This window comes from Ptychodera flava, unplaced genomic scaffold, assembly GCF_041260155.1.
Source record: "Ptychodera flava strain L36383 unplaced genomic scaffold, AS_Pfla_20210202 Scaffold_37__1_contigs__length_1687728_pilon, whole genome shotgun sequence".
In the NCBI taxonomy this organism is placed as follows: domain Eukaryota; kingdom Metazoa; phylum Hemichordata; class Enteropneusta; family Ptychoderidae; genus Ptychodera; species Ptychodera flava.
Genome location: NW_027248359.1, coordinates 877538 through 901104, shown reverse-complemented (window position 1 = coordinate 901104; position 23567 = coordinate 877538).

Sequence of the window (23567 nt, the reverse complement as noted above, 5' to 3'; positions counted from 1 at the left end):
TTACTTTTCGTGTACTGATTGAACAGATTTGGAAAGATTTGATTTCCACCCAATGGACTGGCCATGTAGTTAAGGCAAAATGGCCGCCAATTACCGTCCACCTGGCCTGAATCCCTTTTTTGACCGACGAGGAAACAGCGCTATCATATGTTTACCTGTTCAAGGTACAAATATTGAGACAAATGTTTGAATACATTTTGATGTTACAAAAATCAAATATTGGCCCATGCGGCTCATTTGTTCGCCATCTTCGTGGCCATCTTGGATTTACACAAAATTAACAATTTGATTTATGCATCACATTTTAATGAAGCATCACAGGGAGACAGATAATTATGTTTTAAGGTTCTTTTGGCATGAGGTATGCATTCGAAACAACTTATTCATGATACATATACATTAAATACCCTATGTATAATGAAAATAACAATCAAAAACATGATTAGCATCGACGGTAACCCAAGAAAAGTAACAATTATCCCTGCAGCAGTAAAAGTGTTTTCTGAAGCAACATGGACGGGTTTCAAGTTCAACATCACGATCAATGCTGCCGCGGCTGTAAATGAGTCGAGCCCCGGGTCCAGCCAAGGAGCGAAGAGCGTTTGTCATTCTTGACAGCAATGACCATACTCTGAACTTGAAACTCGACGGAAGAAACGCTTTTTTATTTTTCAAGTGCGACGCATTCACACGGTTATCAATGCAATTAAAGATACAAGCTGTTGTTTTGTCCCTGCATATTGTGCCCCATGGTTCCTGTGTTGTACCTGCTGTTGGACTTCGGTTGTCTCGCGTTGAGATTAGAAAGACTCGTTGCTTGTAGTTTTACCGATTGAGTCAGAGTCGAACACAGATTTTCATTACATTTAAACAAGCTCATTTCATTTGTAAAATTTTAAAACATACAATTGATAATTCCGTTAACCATAATAACGGGTAATTTTGAAAACTTCATACCAAGATTGCAAAGCAGAATTCTTTGAATGATATTCGAATATTGATAAAAATAACCCATTCTCGGTAGCGGAAGCTCAAGCCGTGACGTCCCGTTGCACGTCCAAAATTTTATGAATGAGGTTTCACTCAAATTGATGTCATTTTATGTACTAACAACACTTGGCAAAATGATTGATATAAAACAATGTATACATATATACTGATTCTGTACATGTGTCAAATACGTTAAGTATACGTACTTATAGTAATAAAATGCAAAGCTGCAGTGTGCGCTTGGTGCTCAAATATGTGCATTAAGTATACTCATGATCTTCATAGATATACGTGTATCAATGTATTGAAATGTTCCATATACAAAGATATACGTTGCGTATAAAATTAATTTTGTGTTCCATATACGTCAATATACATAATTATATCATACCAGTATTAATGGTGCAAACACAGCGATCTGATTGGTCGAGAAACGATAAGAACCGTGGTATATTGGCGATATACAACGGTTGGCATACGCGCGAGCTCTCAGGTTGAGCAAAAATTATTTTATTACGTTCCATGCCAGAATTTCAATATACTGTTATAATATAAATGCAATAAATCACACCACAAACGACGGTATACCACTCGATGTAGACAAGTTACCTTCATATTTGCACTCGCTGGCGCTCGTTCATATATGTTGTGAACTTGCCAAAACCACGTAAAACACAAAACTATAAATCTTGATAATGGTGCAAAATATGATAATAATGTCTTACAGTACGATTTCTCACATTTTAAGCCCTCCAACATGCACTTGTCATTTGCTCTGTCTGGCCCGCGCTCAGAATGCAGTCACCGCCCGATATGCTGTTTGTACTACAACTACGTTTGTTTACAACATGGTTTGGTTTGTTGCCGTACAGGTGAAACATAACTCAGTACGCTTGCAAACTCCTAGATGATACTGGGTTTGACAAATGCCAATATTATGATTAAATATGTCATTGGCCATGTGAACGATGCAAGCGTGAAAGGCTACTCCAACAAGCCATAAACCACGGGCCAACAACGGCAGCTTGCTGTCATCAACCTTGACAGGAGTTGTCTACGGAAATTACTAGGAGCCATCCAATGTCTCGGTAAAAGGTCAGCTACTGCCAACAATCACGACGACCGTGGACTCTCCGTTGATGTAACAGTTCGGCCACCTAATTCTGATGCACTGACTGTAATCGGAGAAAACTTTCATTCATCGTTTTTTCTCGTTCACTATATCGCGACGGTGACCCTCATGTATGTTTGTCAACTGTACCTTTCAAGCATCCGTTTACTTCAAGTTTTCTCGTTAGCTGAAATGAAATATCCCCTCTCAAGAAGCTATCAAAAATTAAATTTATAGTCACAATTATTAATGAAATATAAACATTTGAATAACATTGTTGAACTTCTGTTGATATCCTTTGCAATGAATGCTGTATTAGTAGCGACATAATAATGATCGTATTGATCAGCAGATACCACGCAGCTCCCAGATCATGCTGATACATGGACATTCAGTTTTCTTTATGCTGGCATTTCACCATGTCGGCTTTTTGAATGGCATGATATTTAAAGGTGATGTTTCAAGTTCGATATAGACGGAAGGGATGCAATTCCTTTGCATTCCCTTCGAAAATATGTCTTTTTTTTTAAATTCCGAATTGAACCGTGAAAGTGCTGCTCATTTTCGTGTTGAACGTGCATGTTCAGTGCAGCGCATTGTGGAGTGCATGTAAACGTACACAGTATATAGAGGCAGGGCCGCTCATGCTGGACGACAAGCACTGGCTTCAAACTGAGTTTACATTCTTTGTTTATTCGTTTTCTACAACCACAAAATTCACTGGCATTGCCAAAACTATAAAATAATAGCAATAATGCAACCTCTCATGGCCAATAATGGACAAAAAAGAACCTTGCAGGATATAATGTACTTGGCTTCGGCTTGTACGTTACGTCGTGCAAAGTTTGCTTTCGTCCATTATGGGCCGGGAGGGGTGCATTATTGCTTACATATACGCTACGTATATCAAGGTATTGATGTGTTCCAATGTACAAAGATAAACGTCACATGTATTAGTTTTGTGTTTTATATTCGTCAACATACACAAATATACTGAACTCACATTAAGCATATTGTCCAGTGCAACTAAATACATTTTCATTAAAATACAAAAACTGTATAAGTTTTGAATGATATTGAATCGGACACTATTGTGCAATAATTCTTACTTACAACATTAGCACAACATCGCAATTTTAAAGTAGAATTTTAAGATTGTTAAGCAAATATGATGTAATATTAAATACATTTCTTAAATTTTTGAGAAACTTCTGATCCAATTATCCAAAATTAGTTCCAATAATGTTAATGATGGTCTAAGCTAACCTTTGGAGTAAACGACTGCTTTCGGGGGGGCTAGCAGGCCCTTTGCCTACTTCAGAGGTAGCTAAGCTGAACGCACAAAGAATAGATGTCAAAAAACGGCTAGTCGCCGCTTAAATCGAGCAAATTGGCATAAATTATGTAAATGACGTACTCTTTAGGGTCAATTCAAGGGTAGGAAAAGGAGAATTGTACTACAAGGGCTTACAACTGAAATATCGAGGGGGGAGGAAACAATGCACAAAGTTAAATCGATGGGTGGGCTAAATGGATGAAAAGCTGACGATTTTCATGACGGTGCTTTAATTTTACTGGTGAATAAGCTGACAGTAAATTAGGATGATATGCAAAAAAAACCACGAATATCCCAATCATTGTAAACAAATATTGAGAAGTATTCTTCTTCTGCATTGATTTAGAATGGCTCCGCCTGCATATGTCCTAAGGACAAACCTCTCCAAATTTGCGAGCTTTTCTACTCTGCCATCCCCTATTTAGTGCTATCTAGAGCGTTTGAATACCAAGTTTTTAAAATGAGTGGACTTCATAGGTTTCTTCCAAGACACAGAAGACAGCTGCAGTGAAAAGCAATGGTATCTGAACGTATATTGGTTAATGAAGCTAATCCGGATGTAAAAAGCAGATTTATATTTTAAGTGCAAAGGGCAACTGTATGTAATAACATGAAACCATGGTGCACGTTTTAGTCCTTACAGGCACCAAAAAGCTGGTGCAGTTACAGGATGTTAGGGTAAATCCATATGGGCCTGAAAAATGCAAAGGCATCAGCAGAACGCTGTCTGCTCTCATGCTGGCCCTGTGGCCGTACAGGCAGTCGCCCTATCTGGCCAAGCTATCTAGGTCATCCTAACGTCCTGACGTCCAACAAACGAGCGTGACCAAGATTCTGCCATTATAAAAATATATTTGCTAAGGTGATCGAGATCCCGAACGGAGAGAGTTTTATCCCGCCCCGTGTTAGTTATATTCTGAAGTACGGGCTAAGCGGCTACACTGACAAAGACTACCTCACAGCATCCAATGAAAACTATGCTAAAATGTTTATATAGGCAGAATTGCCAGCTTAACCTGCAGTTTAAATGTCATACAAGATCTTGCTCGGTGGTCCTACTAGTAGATGGGGCACAGGCACTTCATGTGGATGATCTCAAGGTGCTGCTGACCAGGCTTGAGATCTACATGACCAGGAAAGTAGAAAGTTCGATAAAATCCTCACTGGTTGTGGCATAACTTTCTACCACCACTTGTTGGCCCCATCCTGCTACTTCAGATCAGATTCAGTTTATTTCACCCTAAGATGCATTATCCGTGAGATCAGGTGCTCTGCCTGACGATGGCGCTTTCAAGGCTTACAAAAAACTCTTGTGATGAGGTCGGTCTCAAAGCCCTCTCCCAGGAGTATAGCATTAGTGAAAAGGAGGACGTTGGGGCAAATGGGGACCTGACATTAGCTACACGTATGCCACCCACAGCCGCCCCTTGCTGATCAAAATTGCAAAGTTAAATGACCAGGACTTTTTGTTAGACCCGACAGCACACATTTGTACATCAAGGATTTGTCTGGCATGGAACAGAAACATAAGTGGCCAGATATAGCTTATGTGTCCACTGACATTCTTCAGAAACAATGGAGCAGGAGAGCAGAAGGGCGTGGGAGATGGTTTGTCCCTGCTGTTGAGGTGGAACTGCCCTCAGCGGATTGACATGGGCAGGAATGGGAAGATTTAACAAAAGCATCAAAGCCTATTTGTATTTAAATGATGCCTATACTGACAACATACAGACAGACACAAGTGTTGAGGGTCAAGGTCAACAACTTTATTCCGATGTTGACTGGCTATGAGCCGATTTCCGCCACTCTAGGCGTAATAAGATACATATTCTAAAGACGACAAAGCCGAAAGGAAAGAGAAAGGAGAGAGAGAGAAAAAATCAATCAATTGCAAGCTAGTAGGATAGGGAGGGAGGGTGGGGAACGCTCTGAGGTCGAAGCCAATTCTGATTAACTATTAGGTAGCCTCGTCCGGAGACCGTCCCACTCACAGCCTCGAACCCGGCCCATTTAAACTACAATAAAACAAGTATTATTGTTCACTTAAATGATGCCTATACCAACAACATATAGACGGACACAAATGTTGGGGGTCAAGTCCAACAACTTTATTCAAATGTTGACTGGCTATGAGCCGATTTCCGCCAAAAGCCCCCAACACTAGTAGTAGGTGCTAGCCCTTCGGCGCCCTGTAAATAGCGCAATTGTCGCTAAATGAGTTAATATTTGTTACTTGGTGTGTAAAGTTCTTACTACAAAGATCCTGGAGCACAAAGGAGTGTGTTGAAACAGACATGTGGTAGTGCCATTCCTTTAAAGCATGTGTCTCGCGACTTTGCAGGGTGTCTAAAGCTCTGAAGTAGTGTTAAATTTCGTGCAGGCGCGATAAGGAGTCAGCATCGTTATCATTAATTCTGACATATCTGGTGGTAATCTGAAAGTTGGAGATTGCCGACAACCAGAAGAGTTCGCGTAGCCACTCCAATGGCTGTTGCATTACATGCCGTGCCAGAGTTTATTATAAACATGAGTAGTTAGTAAAAGTTCCTTTCCAGGACAATAAGAATATTTACATCATTTTATCCATTTTAGCTACAGGGGAGGGAAGGGAAAATTCCCTTCCCTCTGTAGCTAACATTAACATGAAGTGAGGTGACCTGTATATGAACTCACGTACGCGACATGTGGCACTGACATCACTCCCATTTACAGATGACTCACTGCATATAATAGATATTTAGGTCAGCACTCAGCGAGGGAATTCCAATAACAAAAGCTGAGTTCCTACGGAGTCATTTGTTCGATAGATTCTGACTGTGATATAAGTATAAAATTCTGCTCTTCCCCTACGGAACGGTTCCGAAGGCAACCGTGCTGATTCTCGTCTTCTTAATGTAAGTACGAATTTTATCAATATCTTCTGGTTGGTCCCTTTTCACACTGTTTCCCATTGTTCCTACGGAGCAATATTAACACTTATGTTCCCCTACCCTACCGGAACACTGTTGCGCAATACCTTTCCAGCAGGGGCTTTCCGGTAGGACTTTCCCATTCCAATAGGCTTCGAGTGTTGCTTAGCAGCCTGTGATGTCATGTTACAAGTCTGACATTCTACAGTTTTCATGAAAAATTTCTACAGATTTTTTTCTGAACTCGAGAGTTAACTTGCTCACGCGATAGATAAAATTTTAGAAATTTCCTCTGAACTTAAAATATGTCGGAAGACCATTACTTCAAATAATATGAGACGTTTTAGATAAATGGTACTGATATCTAAAGTGTAAGTAGTTGTATCTTTTCTAACAAATGAAATGTTGATACTTTCTTCCCCTGTCGGAATGGAAGGACTACTACGAGCAACAATATCTAAATCTTTTTTATCTTTATCTATGGTTATGATAATATTGCAAGGTGTTCTTGAATCTGTTTTTATAGCGATATTTCCGACTAAATCATCAAACTCGTCTCCTGTACCCAATTTTATGCATTTGATAAAAACTGTACCATGCTCAATTATTTTCATATTATCAGTCATCTGTTGACTGGCCGTCTGTAAATTTAATTCAGCTGTCCCCTCCCCAACACTCTTCAGACCCAGTTTCTTTAAAGTTGTGTCCCAAAATAATCTTACTGGAACTCTGCTAGCTGTATATGAACAATAATTCTCACCAGCATTTATCCACCTTCGCAGTGTATTATCTGTCTTCATTATTGTATTAAGAGGACTAATTTTAAGGTGAACCGGTATACCGAGTAGTGTAATGTACGGATTCTTAGGAGTAAGCCATTGACGAAAATCTAGCAACTTGTATTTGTTAACATTGCTATCAAAATAAATCACATTCGGAGTCCCAGGCAGTTCATCAACACCTCCTGCAATTTCACTATCCAATATATCTAAGATGTTACGTGGTACATTATAAGGCATGAATTTCTGACTATCCCCATCCCATGTCAGAGCAAAAGGAGTAGGATCATTTGCAGCCTTTGTAGCGTCTATTACGGTTTCATCGACGTCTTTCAGTTTGGAAAATTCTACAGCATGTTCGTGGCTTTGTACTGTTGCCGCTGATAAAACGAAATGTTTTTTCACGGTCCTTGTATCGAAGGACGTAATCCTTATTATGATTACCTGCTATCTTAGTATTATTGTTAATTTTAACATCACTCAGATCTTCGAGCTTGAGATTTTGTCCGTGAATTGCACCTAGACCGTAGTTACTTGGGCCAGACATAATTATCCTATATACAGTGAAAATTAAAATAATACCTTGTAATAATATACAATCATGGCTTCAGCAATAGGAATGACAGTTCTCGGTGCTGTATTAAATGCAACAGCATTCACAGGAGGAAATTTTATCGGTCAAAAGCTTTCCAGGAATGGTGAGGCTCTTATTGAAGAGAAAATTAGACATGATAAAGCATTAGAAAAAATTGAACATGACAAAAATGTCTGGTCAGAAAAAAGATTACTCCAGGCTGATTGGGAAAGAGAAAATCAAGCAAAGGACGTGCATGCTGCGGCTCAATTCAGAGATACAGATGCAGAAATAATTGAAGAAGCAGCAGCGGTGGCGCAAGCCAACTCTGCGTCAGGGCCAGTTCAATTCTTAGATTATTATCAGCCCGGTCCTGGGCAAAATAAATATGAAATGATTTATATTGCTGGAGGACTGGTCGTGGATGGTTTATGCTTCGCTAGCTCCTTCCGAACCGTTCCGATACGGTGCTGATGCGTTAGCTACAACAATTCAATACTAAAGCTTGTTGGCCAGTTATTGAAATTGACTATGTTTCCATCCTGATCTGTTATCCAAATACGCATTGAACTCATCGAATCCGAGCCTTTTCTTAATGGCATGGAAATTGAGCCCCCGTTTTTAAAGTCATAGGTGACCTTTTCACTGATATGTTTTGTATCCCGGATGGGAAGTATTTGTAAACAGTCCGATACTTTCCCCTGTATGTATTCACAAGAGCCAAATGAAACATAATTTCCAGTAACATCAAAGACATCTGAATGAACTATGTATTTAGTGACTGTTAAGAAATCTGCTGTCTTCGGACTCATAGTACTTTTTTCCACTGGTTGTCATCTCCTCTATCTGAAAAACGACGAGGTTAGCGAAGTTACCTGTAGCATTAAAAAATACTTTAATATCTTTAGCCAAAGTTAGAAGAACGCGGTTTGTCGGCAGATGTTTTTCAAATTTGATTTTCGGCTGCAACCCGATTTCTTTATTGAGTGTATCAATATTACAGTTACCAGGACGTATTGGTTTAGTCTTCTTCGGTTGTCCATTTTCTTGATATTTTATTATAGTATTTGTCCTTGTTATGTTATACCATGAATTAAAGCGTGAACACTGTAATAGTCTTATTGTAGTAAACTGTTATATGTCAATGCAAGGGTTAAAATTAACAGTAACCGGTTTGCCTGTTTTGCTTTCAATCCAAATGATCATCTCCGCATTGTATATACATTACAAAGTATAAGGTTCGGCAGGAATAATATTTTTCTGTTCAAGGAGATCTTTGGTCGCCACCGCGGCAGCAGTCACACAGCCAATTTTACCCACCGAGTCAAATTTGGTCAACTTGGATCGCCAATATCCATTTTCAGAAATTTGCTGGAGATCATTAGATATCCCATCGTAAGTCCAGCGATTACAATACCATCATACATTGTGTTTACAACTGTTTTAGTATCCATGATTGCTGTCAAGTATATAAAATAGAAAAATAAAATAATTACGGAATTAATCCATCACATACAATGTAGAGGCACCTTGACTTGGTTTAGAAAACTTACTTTCCTTTATCGTTCCGGGCTCTGTTTTTGTTGCTTTCTGATTTTGCTCACATGTAGGCGCGTTCCGGAGGGGAAAATTATGCCGAGCACGCCCAAAATATAGCCCTAATGCAGTCAATGAAACTCCTATAATTCCTAAAACAAGATAACATTTATTATACCAGCTATCACACTGTTGTGGCGGTACCCTATCGGAACCGTTCCGGAAGGGGTCCTGAAAGGGGCTTATACAGTTTGCTTCAGTCATACTATCATTAGTCATTGCTTTTCGTTTCTTCTCCTTGTTTTGCCTGTTCCATTCTGCTAGTCGCTTCCCTGCAGCAACTCTCCCTGGATGCTTCGTCGGTAACGTAATTTTCTCTATATTGCGCTGTGGCTCATTCCGAATGGTAGTCGTCGGAGCTTGTGGTGACGGAGTCGGCGGAGCCGTTTCCGTTTGCTGAGTCCCTTCGGGACGTGGTGCTTTCAAAGTTGAATCCATTTATTTCGGGTATTATATTAAACCCGATTTTTTTAAATCTAAATGTTTACCGTAAAAAATCGTTTTATTTCACTGTTTAGAATAAAATCCTTTTTAAGATCAGTGGCATAGATATCTCGGTCATCGATTGGAACTACCTGACTTATTGCTCTTGCTCCTAGATCTATGAATCTTTGAGTGATATTATCACTTGTAAGAGAACTGTATTTCGCTTCGTACATTTTAAAGGTTTTATTTACCATCTCATCTCCCCATTTTTCCATGTCCGCAACTGAAATCTCCTTGCCAAAAAATAACTTGCTTTGACCACTTGCGATGACACAGAGTATTTTTTCACGTTTCGTCTCTATTATGGATCGAGCGTCCGACGCTGCGGTTGGTAGTGCCGCTGTCGTATTTGCTGCTGCCGATGACTTTATTAAATTCTCCATTGTTTTTAGTATGTTATCTATTCTTAGTAAAAAATAAAAAAATTCGTTTAAACCTGAATCCGAAATATAGTATTAACATGGTCTGGAATATGACAAGAAAATATGGAAAATTCTCCTCCATTAAAATCTATCTGTATATAGAAACACGAATCATGAGTACAGACCTATTCCCGGTTGCTTTTCAATTGAATAAAACCTCCGGACATATACCGACAGTGCAGCAGCATGCTGATATTCCTTCCAAACCGGACAACATAAAACCTTTCTCATTGATATGTAACGCCGACAGATAAATTTACTTTTCATCCGCGGGATATATTTAAAGATAACGTAATCACTCATCGATCAGCAAAAGAAAGTAATGTCTGGCTGGGTGGCCCGGACATGAAATACTGGGACCAGCAATTAAATTTCGCCGTATGGTGCAGCACCACTGGTTGTGGTATATCATTCGCCCATCTCTTCGATAAGAAATTTCCGCCTCAAATACGATCATTCTGTCGTTTTCATGTATATGGCAAGTTTTCAATCGGGTTCGAACCCACAACATACGGCATCAGTCGCCTAGCGGAGAGGCCACAGAGAGAAACACTCGGCTAAATCTCCACTCCCAAAAAAGAGTGGTTCAATAGCCGGCTAAGTTGTTACAATTTTCTGACTACTTAACAATACGTCGGATCCTTCATGAAATAGGCGTTGCACTTCCAGACGATACTGTCTTCAAAGCCGGCGACAATCCGTACAATCTCGTCCAATATGAACTTCTATGTACAGAATTTGGAAATATAAGCCCAACGAAGTCTGACTTTCGTTATCGTTTCGGCCAAAATAAAGGTCTTGGCTATGGTTATGAATATTACACTAATCGTGGCCCCGTTCGACAGCCAAAAGCAATATACAATGGTCACGACTTTTTCCTCTCCGCCGACAGTGGCGTTTTCTATACACATACCATTTTTGGAAAGAAAAAACATGTACTGCCCGACAAAGACCGACCACATTATTATTTCTTCTGAAATGATGGATCGGAGGGTCAATACAATAGTTTCGTCCCTCTGAAGGGAGACATGGGATTAACAAAGGCCGGTCTCGCCCGCCTCAATGAAAGCCTTGAAGCCTACGTATATTGCATACTCGGTGCACAAGCGAATATTCGTAGTACCATTGTGGGCGATACTGGCAGTGCAGAGCAAGTAAGAAAAGAATTCGGCGTTCTCCTCGAAGATGAAATTCGTAATACCGACAAAGTAATCAGTTATAGGCGATACCAAGACACAATAACAAATACTGGTGTCAAACTTGATATGGCCGTTTCGCCCAATTTACTTCTCTTGCCGTCTAAAATGGTTATTCTTTCGGGCCCGGCAATCGCAGGTTATAATAATGAATTACAATACGCAACTGAATCTATGGTCTTCGGGGTGAATGGTGATATAAACACAGAAATTCGAGAAAGTGCTAAACATGAGATGGATGGGGAAGAGGATGCCGTGAAGTGGCAGGATGACCATCCCGGAGCTTTCCAAAGGGGGCCACCTCACAATGACACAAGTCGGATTCCCCTATCGCCTTCGGAACGGAAGGCAGCAGATACAGTCGCCGCCGGCGCGGATCCTATTCACGAATACGGCAAAATTGGTTTGTTATCTTTAGCCATGTTCATTACATTTATGTACAGTATATAGATCCGATGTATGCAACCGTGCCATTCAACATGATTGTAACTGGGCCGACAAATTCTGGCAAAACAGAATATGTAATGGATCTCCTCACCGGTCTGTACCTAGGAAAATTTGAATATATAGTTTTCATTTGTCCGACATTCATGAACAATAAAACGTATAATAAAAGATTCATTTTCACCGATGACAATGTGTTTATATTTCCGGTCGGACTCGATGCTGTGGATGATACACTAGCCTTCGTACATAAGGAATTTTCCGGCACGAACACTTTAATAATCCTCGACGACTGCGCCTCGTCCAAAGATATGAAGAAGCGCAGTGACATTTTAGTCAAACTTGGTTTCAGCGCAAGACATGACGGATTATCTGTCTGGGTTCTGACTCAACAATATACTAGTATTAGTAAACCATTTAGGGAAAACATACAGATGTTAGTACTTTTTTACACACCGAGCAAGACAGACAACAAGACTATTATAAAAGAATATGGAATGGAGCAGTCAGAACAGGAGGCCACTTCCCTAATCTGGCAATTGAAAAAATACACCATTCAGTAAACTATTCTTTTCATTTACAGCATCCTTACGACATACAATTTTTCGTATAATATAGCTAATCATGGCTTCGCCCAAAGGCTCTCTAAGAGAATTATATTATCATCCAAAAATGGTTTTGGAGGTGTACAAAAATTATATGACGCAGCACGCGCCAGTGGACTAAAAGTTACTAAGAAAGAGATGCAGGACTGGTTAAAAACTCAGCTAAATTATAATCTACATAAACCGGTACCTCGTACTCGAGGTGCTACGGGTGGGAGGCGCGTTTTTGTAACATCAATAGACGAGTTTTGGCAGAAAGATCTCGTGGAATTCCCTTCACCGTTCGCAAAGAGAATAAAAACATTCGATACATGATAAAAGTAATCGATGTGCTCAGCAAATATGCATGGGCCAGGCCGATGTTAAGACGATGATGTGGAAATACTTCACATAGAGACAGACATAAGAATGGCTCGGTATTTTACCACAACTTCTCGAGAATTACAATAACACCGTTCATGGAAGTATCAAAATGAAACCCGTCGATGTAACAGAGGACAACGATTGGCAGGCATTTTATACACTTTACCCTGAGTTGGCAGCCATGGGAGCTAACCCTGAATTAAAGCCGGGAAAACGGGTCCGAATTAAAATATACAAGACCACTTTCAAGAAAGGATATTTACCAAATTGGACAGAAGAGATTTTCATAGTTTCAAAAGTGGTGTACGCAGCTGGATTGGGTACTCCGCCAGTTTACAAAATAAAAGATCTGAATGGAGAGGAAATACTCGGCACTTTCTATTCCGATGAACTGCAGAGTGCCCTTTCGGAACGTGCTGGCGCCGACGAGCTGTACAGAGTAGAACGAATTTTGAAGACGAAAAAAATTAGAGGAAAGAAATATTATCTGATAAAATGGAAAGGTTATTCAGAAAGTTTCAATAGTTGGGAGCCAGAGGAAAATGTTATTAGAACTTCGTAAGTACTCTCTGTAGTTCCTGTGCTGGTACTTGGTCAAGTACTACTCAAGTACTAACGTAAGTAATTACGAAAGTTATTCAATAAGTACCATGGAAAAAGTCTTAATTTCTTGAAAGAAGAAAGTGCCAGTTTACCATTATTCTTCCATCCGCCCGACCAAGTATTTATCATGTTTTGTCGTAAGTAATGTTCACTTATTGCTTCTTTTCGAGCTGTATGTGGATGAGGTGGTACCGATGAGGATCCTGAACATATTAAGTTTGCAAGATCTTCAAAGCGACTTCTCATGTTGTTATGAGCTGTTCTTTCGAGTCCTCCTTGTTCAGCTTTATCGATAAGTTCTGGTTGAAGTATAATGTACACAACTGACATGAGCCATAGACAAGTAACTTTAAAGTCTTGTCCCTTCATCATATCAAGTGCCTGTAAGTCAAACGGAGCATTATAAGCACACACTGTTTCACAAGCATTAAGAAGTTTGTGTAGGTTCTTGAGTAAGACTCGAGGTTGTTCTAGTTGTTCTTGGTTAGGTGGATAATAAGCTTTTTCAAGTTCGTCTTCGGAAAAACCGTCTATTAAAAATCCCTGGCTGCCGCCGCCCCAGGCAATTCCAAAATCAAAAGCTCGTGGAAAATCTACTGGCCCGACTGTCTCTGGTATCAATTGTTGGATTAAGTATATTCTTGAGAACTTCAGGCGTAAGAGGTTGACTAATTACCAAACATGGAAGTCTGTAGTCATTACAAATTTCTAAGAAAACTTTTTTGAACTTATCATGAATCTCTTCTAGTTCTTTTAAGGCGGCTATTTCATATTGTCTTGCTCGAGTCAGAATATTCCGCCTGCAATAATCAAATTTCATATCTTTGAATATGATAATGAAACTATGTAAATGGTCAAATGCTCTAGAAACAATCTTTTTTTCTTCCGACGAAACGGAAACGCCCCGGATTCGAGAAAAAGTCAGATGTTGAATTATACTTGAGTCACAAATAATGTGATCAGTGGCGCCCGCCAAATTTACTGCATCGTAACTCTTACCGCTTCCAGTTGGGCCATTTATGAATATGTATGACATTTTTGTGATCTATATAAATAGAAAAAAAAATTTAAATTATTTTCGTAAAGATATATTACGAAAAGACAATGGCAATCCTTTCTATTTCAGATGCAATAAAAATACTTGAAACCGGAGAAAACAATATCCAAATCAGTGACGGCAAACTCATATTTGGTGAATATGTAGATCCTATAATATATGTAGACAGTGAGTTAGAAGTGATTTTCAATATTGGACCTAAATATGGTTCAAAAGATCCTGCTACATGTGATGAAATGTGTGTCCGTTGGCAACAAAGTCTTCAAAAGTTTACTGATTTAATAGTATTCCGTACCTTAGGTGAAAGTTTCGATGCATCCACCGCTAAAAGTTATGCTGCAAGCCTGGCCGCTCACTCCGAGAATCCCATCGGAACCAAAGGGAATCCACAGGTATTATTTACAATCCATCTAAAGTGTACCAGAAGTGAGGGAGCGACAAACAGACAAAGTATTTAAATTTCGGTTTAAAAGAGGAGACGATTTCGCTACAAGTATTGATATAGTTCAAGAAATCGACCGTTGTTTTAAAGCAGTGAGCCGATTAACAGCCAGAGAAAATCCTATTATTGTACCTCGTAATATCTGAAAAGGTAGTAAGATAGAATTCTTAGCATTTAAACCACGCTTATTTAAGCGTAATCTTTTTTCACTATAGAGAGGTTATTTTGTGCCACACCTAAACCAGAAATTCAAGACACGGAAGAACTTGTCGACTTAGAAAGATTAGGTGAGATATATAAAGAAATTAATGCTGACAAAAATATTATAGTGGATTTTGATAATTGAATAAATATTTTCTTTTAAGAAAATTTACGATGGAGCCAGTCGTGAATGAATATAAGATAAGCCAATTGGCCGATATACTTAAACTCGATTTAAATAGGGGGCTAGACACTCAGAATTACCTATGCACCATGACTCACACAGATTTAACAGATTCTTCAGGCCAAGGATTTACTCTAGAAAACCCCTTCGGTAAAAAACGAGGATAGATTTCAATGATCTTAGAGCAGAATTAATAAAGAAATGGGAGGAAATGGTGCCGCCGCAGTTTATTCCAAGGAGACTTACTGTGCATTACAACATAAAAAAACGTCGCTTACGAAAAGCATTCAAAGGTGCATTTATAGAAAAAGATTTTCCCGAAGTAAAGCGAGTCGAGGACATCGTCAAGATTGATATGGAAGGTATGGTTAAAAACAGAAAGATGTACCGTGTTTATACAGAAATGGAAGTCAAATTCAAAAATCCAAAAGATCAAAGTGTGCAAACTCGCACATACTATGTTAACTATGAAGGTATATACACAAAAGAGGTGGGAGGATCGGATGTGAAAGAACAATTAGTAAAAGACTACAAAGAATGGCTTGATAAAGCTGAAGCTGTTGAGGGTTCCGGCCTAGTTCTCGAGGAGATACTTTATTTTAAAGTAAGACTGGTAAAAGTTCTACTTGGGGCCGGTGGCTTACGCGACAGCCCGATTCAACTGCCTGAATGGTTAAAAAATAAGAAATGTGTGAGCGATCTGGTTCTACCTACCGGTAGCGAGAACTGCTTCCAGTATGCAGTCGTGGCAAGTATAAAGTTGGGCGAGGAAGAGTTTTGTAAGAAGAAGGCTGGTAATACCAGAAAGCACTGGAATACGTACACTCCATTTATGGCCGATTACTGTTTTGATGGTATTCCCTTTCCTACGCCCGCTGATCTGTCCATGTTTAAGCGCTTCGAGCTGCAAAATCCGGACGTTAGACTTCAAGTATTTCAGATCTATGAAAATGATCAAGACCCATCTGGCATAACTGTCTTGTATAGTGGCCGTAGCGAAGCTCATTCATATAGGGAGCCAGGAGCACAGATAGCGAATATTTTACTAATAGTCGGTGAAGACGGCAGCCACTTCGTACCAATTACTAAATTAAATCGCCTTCTTAATTCTAATAAAAATCGTAAGAATAAGCACAGGCAGAAGTGTATTTGTACAGTTTGTGGGAAAGGTTTTGCGTCAACAGAAGAGTTGGAAGTACATCAGGTGTATTGTGGGACAGGCACGGCTCAGCCAGTTTTTCCTAAGGAAGTGTGTCAATTTGAAGGACATAAGAAGAAGGTGCCCTGCCCCTACGTTATCTACGCAGATACTGAGGCAATTATTGAGAAGGACACCGGCCGACACATTCCAATTTGTATTTCGTATGTTATGATTGAACGATGGCCAGGCAATCCACCGAAAGTTTTTAGTAAAAGAACATTCACAGGTACAGATTGTGTTACAGAATTTCTAAAGGATATGAAGAAAAGGGCCGAGTATTATTCGAAATCGTATTATTGGAAAGTCGTAAAGATGAAAGATACTTCTAATTACAATGATCCAGTCTGTATTGCATGTAAAGATGAAGCCGGATACCGAATAGTGAAGGATGAGCTTCGCAATACTTTTTATTGTGAAAAGTGCCGCCCGTCGAAAACCATTCCTATCTACTTTCACAACCTCAAGGGATACGATGGTTCTTTTATTTTGAATAAGTTACATGAAATCAATCCTTCCGTTCCGGTAGGGGAACGCGACGCCGGACCAGAGCCAAATATCATAGCTAAGACGGGCAATGGTGGAATTATGTGTCTTATGAAAACATTTATTTTTAATGCCTCAATTGTTGTCGATGGGGAGAGGGAGACAGTGAAACGTTTCTTTTCTATAAAGTTTATGGACAGTGCTCAGTTGATGTCTGGGTCGCTCGCGAAGTTGGCAAAGACTGTGCCAGAGGATGGATGGACGGCAGTACCACTTTCGTACCCGGACATTCAGCGGGCAGAAGGTTTCTTCCCGTACGAATATTTAGTCTCGGTTGACAGACTGTGAGAAGAGGAGCTCCCACTGAGACACAAATTTTATAGTGAATTAACGGAAGAGGGGATTTCGGAGTCCGATCACGAACATGCATTACGAGTATGGGACGAAGTTGGATGTAAGACGATTATCGTGATTATATGGAATTCTATTGTGAGACTGACGTTCTCTCTTCTTGCGAATATATTCGAACATTTCTGTGACACATATTTAGAAGCATATAAGTTAGATCCAGCCCACTATATGTCGGCGCCCGGCTTGACATGGGATGCTATGTTACTTTATACAGGCAATAAGTTTAAACTCATTCAAGATGCTGAGCAGATGAATTTCATTCAGAGGGGAATTCGAGGTGGTATCAGTCAGTGTAATATTCATTATTTACAGACAAATCATCCAGCTTACGCTGGCGGCAATTACGATCCGGAGAAGCCGTTAACCGAAATAAAATATCTCGATGCTAATAACCTCTATGGATGGGCAATGAGTCAACCAATGCCAGTGGGCGGACTTCATTGGATGACGAGGGAAGAGTGGTTTGCTCGAACGGCTGACTTGCCTGACGGTGGAGCGTATAGCTTCCCACCCTGTTTTCTAGAAGTAGACTTAGAATATCCGGCCGAATTACATGAAGAACATTCCGATCTACCTCTCGCGCCACATCACTACGAATTTCCGAGGCAGGGCAGTCGACTGATTACAAGTCTTATGGATAGAGAGAGATACGTCTTACATTATAAGTTGCTTGAATTCTATCTTCGGATGGGAATGCGACTGAAAAAGATTCATCGGGCGCTTGCCTTCGAAGAGGCATAGTGTCTCGCAGAATATATTGACTTTAACACTAAAATGAGGGCAAAGGGAAAGACAGATTTAGAAAAGAATTTCTATAAGCCTATGAATAATGCAATGTTCGGCAGGACAATAGAAGATGTTCGAAAGTAAAGAGACTTTAAATTTGTTTCGGGCCACAGTAGGTTTTTCTATCTTCGGATGAGAATGCGACTGAAAAAGATTCATCGGGTGCTTGCCTTCGAAGAGGCATAGAGTCTCGCAGAATATATTGACTTTAACACTAAATGAGGGCAAAGGGAAAGACAGATTTAGAAAAGAATTTCTATAAGCCTATGAATAATGCAATGTTCGGCAGGACAATAGAAGATGTTCGAAAGTAAAGAGACTTTAAATTTGTTTCGGGCCACAGTAGTACCGATACACTGCATAAAAACCCTATAATACTTACTGTATTAACATGGATTATTGCCTGTATTTAGCTGAAGAGTGCATATACAGATGAATACAGTCAAGAATCCATTGTTTGTATTCAGCAAGCCTGTATTCATGTGGATTCATGTGAATTCACGTGTATTATACTGTAATACAGGCAACTCATTAGTGTGAATTTATCTGAATTATTGGGTTTTCACGCAGTGATAGTGGTCGTAAAATTTTCAGAAGTATAATCCAAAGATGAAACATATAGCTCTCATAACTTCCGAAGAAGATGGCGATTCCTGCGACAGTGCCCTACTGGAACTGAAAAGGGATCAATATGAAATATAAAAAGCCAGTTTTATTGGCGCGGCAGTGCTTGAACTTTCTAAGCTGCTTATGTATGATATGCACTACAATTACTTTCGCAAGCAGTTTAAAGGAATACGATTAGCCGACATAGATACTGACAGTTTTGTTTACAGTGTACCTCTTCCTTCTCCGGATTTAACTTTCAATGATATAGTTCGGGAAGATGTGGAAAAGAATGGTAAGGAAATGATATATGATACTAGTGGGATGAAAGTCGAGATAAGAATTCCAAAGATTAATAAAAAGCTGATAGGTAAATTTAAAGATGAGTTGAATGGAGTACCTATTTTTGATTTTGTCGGCATATGCTCGAAAGTGTATGCTTTCGGACTCCAACTTCGGAGACAAAAAAAAATAAAGGGATAAAAGATGTTGTGTTAGAAAACATTTGAACTTTGAAGACTATAAGGATCTCTTTGAAAATGGGCAATTCCGAAGGAATGAGCCCGAGCGGGCACAATTTGAACAGTTTGTACGGAAAAAAACTGGATAAATCCGTAATGATAAGCGTAATAAAATCATGATGGCGCCAAATGATATCAAACGTGAGCAGTCATACAATCCAGACACGGGCGAATGGTTGGCAGAAACATGGCCGATAGGAGGGAGTTCCTAACGGAGTCAACTTTCATATCCATTTAATCCATAATGTCGCATGTAACTCTCTAGCGGTGGACTAAATCCTTCTTGTTTTTGTATTTCTAGTGCCTGATGAAATATGTCCTGAATAAGTTCTGAGGCGTTTTCTGTTGTTGCGCCTTTTTCTTGTATTTGTGTAAGCAGCTGTTTATATTGGACGTAATAATGTTTATATCTCTCTCGCCTTTTTGATACTCCTGTTTTTCCTTGTATTACATCAATAATAACACCTGGTATAGGAGTTAAAGCTAAAAGAACTGGAACTGCCGGAATTGCTGCTATGACAGCTGAACTTACAAGAATTCCTTAGTCACATTAAAAGCCATATCAATTCGTCCCTTCAATTTATAAATGCGGCGATATGCAGCGCTAGTTCTTTCGATATAGTCGGCCAATTGTTCAACACTTTCAACAACTGAGACGTGCATTTTTTTACTGTATATGTAAGGGATGATAAAAAATAATTGTAGTAATATAGAGAGACAATATGGCAACAGGAGGAGAAGAAAATATAGAACTCCAGGATTTCGATGATGCAAATTTAAATGATGATGATGCTACTGCTGAAACATACTTTATAGACGATAATGCCCTTGCAGAAGCCGATCCTTTCCAGGCTAGCTCACGCGATAGTCCGTATGTGGATCGTACGACTAAACAGAGAGTAGAAATTACAAAGCAAATGGCTGAACAATTCTTAGACGAGAAAAAAATTAAAAATCCGACAGCACGAAGCGAATTAATTTTGAATGCAAAGGTTGAGAATGGAAAGCTGTATTATAAAAACCTCAGGCTGTCAAAACTTACAGGACGTGGATTTTTAGAGCTCTCTCCTCATTAAAAAAAGTTCGAGATCTTCAAAATTATAACTAAAGTATACGGATGGAGTGGAGTCGAATATCGCTCTAGCGCAGAGCCCGAATTTGTGAGTTCTACATTGTATTCTGAAGATGTGAAAAACAATAAAATACCGGCCGAGAAGATAACACCAGAAGACATAGGTATATACAAAGATGAACTGACATTCTTACCGCAAGATGCTAGCGGCAATGAACATAAAATACAAGCTTTTGAAAATAAAATCGAAAAATGGAACAATCTAAACCCTGAATATAGAGCTATTAATGATGAATTAAGGATTGCGAATATGCGTCTTGGCGAGCTTAACAATGAAAAAGTTAAAATAAGGCTAGAGAAAAGAGAAGTTGAAAAACAGTTAAAGGAAATTCCTGAAGAACGGGCCCAAGCAAAAGAAAAAGCCGAAAAACTACTAGCTGAACTTATAACAAGAGAAGCTAAAATTGTTGATCGAATTGAATATGAACATGATAAGATCAGTGAGGCACGTGAAAGTCTGGCTACGACTAGGTCTCTTCGTGATGTAATTTCCGATCCAGAATTGTCACTCAGGCTGAAGCTGACAGAGTTATTTAAACGAAATGGTATTACAATCGCTGCAATACTGACTGCCCTTGGAATGACAATATCAACAATTGCCCTGGCTGTGACTAAAGGAGGATGAGGGGGAGCAGCAGGAACTGGAGCAAACAATGGCTCAGGTCCGCCCAAAGTATATACAAAAGCGAAAGAAATTGTAAAGCAATTTGGTGAATGGTTAAAAACATTGGCCGCAAAAAGTGCTGCTGCAATACCAGGTTTAATCGGCTCCCTTGTTAGTTTTCTATTAAAAACAGCAGGATCGGTGGTCGGATTTGTTGGAGAACAGCTATGGATATTTTTAACTGGTTTAACATTAGTCATAATAAATAAAATTATGTATTAATATATGACCAAGCATGTTTGGTGAAAAGAATATTACAAAGTTTCTTTCTAAAAATAAAGACCTGTTTGGTTTCTCTGTCGAATTGGAATGGTGCAAACTCCGACGAGTAAATTGACATATCCTTCGGGCAAATCCAGGTGTCCGACTCAAAGATGATAATCTATATCATAACATATTAGCTTTCATTAAGGAATGTCAAAAGACTAACTTCTTTAAGCGACTAGAATTCATAAACGTCTTTCAGGAGGTTGATGATGACATGGAAGTCCAACATCTACAAGAATATTGGGTTCTTCGATTGATGCGCGACACAGGTAATCGATTTATCTTTCAGTCAGATGGAAATATTTATGTGAAGATGTGATTTATTTTTGATTTTTTCTTCTGAGTTACTATATACATTACACGAAAATGGGGTACGATAGATCATTATTACCGACTTTCAGCAACCAAATACCGAATGGAACGAAGTCAGAAAGAACTCATCATGTGATGCTCATAATCCAAGTGAGGCAGATCCAGGTCAGACACTTATCATACGATGTCCAAAGCTAGAAAACGGGGTAGTCCTAGTTCCAGATACTTTCGACCTGGCTTTTGATCTCGAAGTAACGGGACATGAAGATAACCGAGTAGTACAAAATGTTGCAAAAAATATAATCGAGCGTATGGTTCTCACATTTGAGGGTCAGGCACTTTTCAATTTGAATAAATATAATCTTATTGAATGTTATCGCGATCTCTTCAAACATAAAAAGGAGAGAACGAACATGACACTGTACGGAATTCAGAACGAAAATCTAAGAAAATTGAGAAGTGGCGCGGCCAATGCAGATGCCGCTGTCGTGGACGATCATTTACTTTTCAACACATATAAAACAAAATATGCTATTCGTCTGTCTCATCCCCTCATAACAGGCCATGGGGTTGCATATCCATCAGCATTAGGGAGTCATATTGAATGGGGAAATTACGCTTGCACTCGCCTCCCAATTACTTGTTAGTAATCATGTTGTTACACCCAATTATAAATTAAAAAACATTCAAATGGAATATGAGACAATATCTGATCCCGACCTTGCGATGTCAACTGCTGGTTATTACAACACCGGTAAAAGTTACTTTTACATTATTTTAGAACAATCCCATTCAAAGAATCAACCACTGTTATCAATGAAAATATAAATGTACCACGACGTAGCATGAGAGGTATTGTTATACTCTTCACTAAAAATCAGAATCAGTCAGAACTTAATAGCGAACTTTTCTTTAATCCATCCATTGAATCTGTGTCTGTAATGATTGAGAGTATTGCAAATAAATTTATGCACAGAAGATGTTACCAAGACAATTTTGGACAGAAACAAGACGGTATTTTGCTGAAGATAAAGATTGGTGTGAAATTGATATAGATGAGGTCGATTATTTGAAGAATAAATTCTGTCTGTTTATCGATCTGCGTAGTTTTAAAGATATTGAATTTCATGGAAATGGTCTAAGAGTAATGAACACAAAAGATGGTATACAACTTGAAATCCTGAAAAAAGATACGTCAGTTAAGGGTGTCGATGCTCACGATGATAATATATTTGCTCATGTTTATGTTGTCAGTGATGCACATGTCTCTATTACGAATAGTAGATTAAATTCTATAGAATTTTAATTGAAATGAAAATTGTCTCTGAAGGAACTCGAAAAATACTCTGTAGAAAATTTTCATGAAAACTGTAGAATTTCAGACCTGTGTTATGACATCACAGGCTGCTAAGCAACACTCGAAGCCTATCGGAATGGTATTGCAAAAGCGGTATTATAAAAGTCCTACTGGAAAGCCCCTGCTGGAAGGGTATTGCGCAACAGTGTTCCGGTAGGGTAGGGGAACATAGTGTTAATATTGGTCCCTTGAAAAATGAGAAACGTAGTAAAAAAGGGACCAACCAGAAGATATTGATAAAATTCATACTTACATTCAGAAGACGAGAATCAGCACGGTTGCCTTCAGAACCGGTCCGTAGGGGAAGAGCAGAATTTTGTACTTACATCACAGTCAGAATCTATCAAACAAATGACTCCGTAGGAACTCAGCTTTTGTTATTGGAATTCCCTCGCTGAGTGCTCACCTAAATATCTATTATATGCCAGTGAGTCATCTGTAAACGGGAATGACGTCAGGCCAGCTGTCGCGTACGTGAGTTCATATACAGCTCACTTCATGTTATTTTTAGCTACAGAGGGAAGGGAAT